Source organism: Nanorana parkeri, unplaced genomic scaffold (genome assembly GCF_000935625.1).
Source record: "Nanorana parkeri isolate BGI_ZX_2015 unplaced genomic scaffold, ASM93562v1 scaffold295, whole genome shotgun sequence".
NCBI classification, from domain to species: domain Eukaryota; kingdom Metazoa; phylum Chordata; class Amphibia; order Anura; family Dicroglossidae; genus Nanorana; species Nanorana parkeri.
This window is the reverse complement of record NW_017306563.1, coordinates 1399993-1400236: the sequence shown is the minus strand read 5'-3', so window position 1 is coordinate 1400236 and position 244 is coordinate 1399993. Positions and strand designations below refer to the sequence as shown.

The 244-nt window shown below is 39.3% G+C and overlaps 1 protein-coding gene across 1 annotated transcript in view; it reads left to right on the top strand.

Moving 5' to 3' along the window:
- CTNNBL1 (catenin beta like 1) overlaps positions 1-244 on the top strand; it is a 37955-nt gene that overhangs the window by 12334 nt on the left and 25377 nt on the right. The window lies entirely within an intron of this gene.

Genomic DNA, 244 nt, shown 5'->3' with positions numbered 1-244 from the left:
GAACTACTTCATACAGAATCTTCTGTAGTTGCCCATAGTAACCAATCAGCTTCTCCCTTCAAGTTTGTTCAGTTTTTAAGTTTTTTACAAATGAAGGATAGTAGCTGGTTGGTTGCCATGGACAACTGCTGCATATTTTGACCCAGTTTTGATACATCCCCCCCCCCCTGTATGATATTGCCTTGCTGTATAATTCCTTCCACTCATTGATCTCCGACTTATTTTTCCCTAACTTTAACCTTTT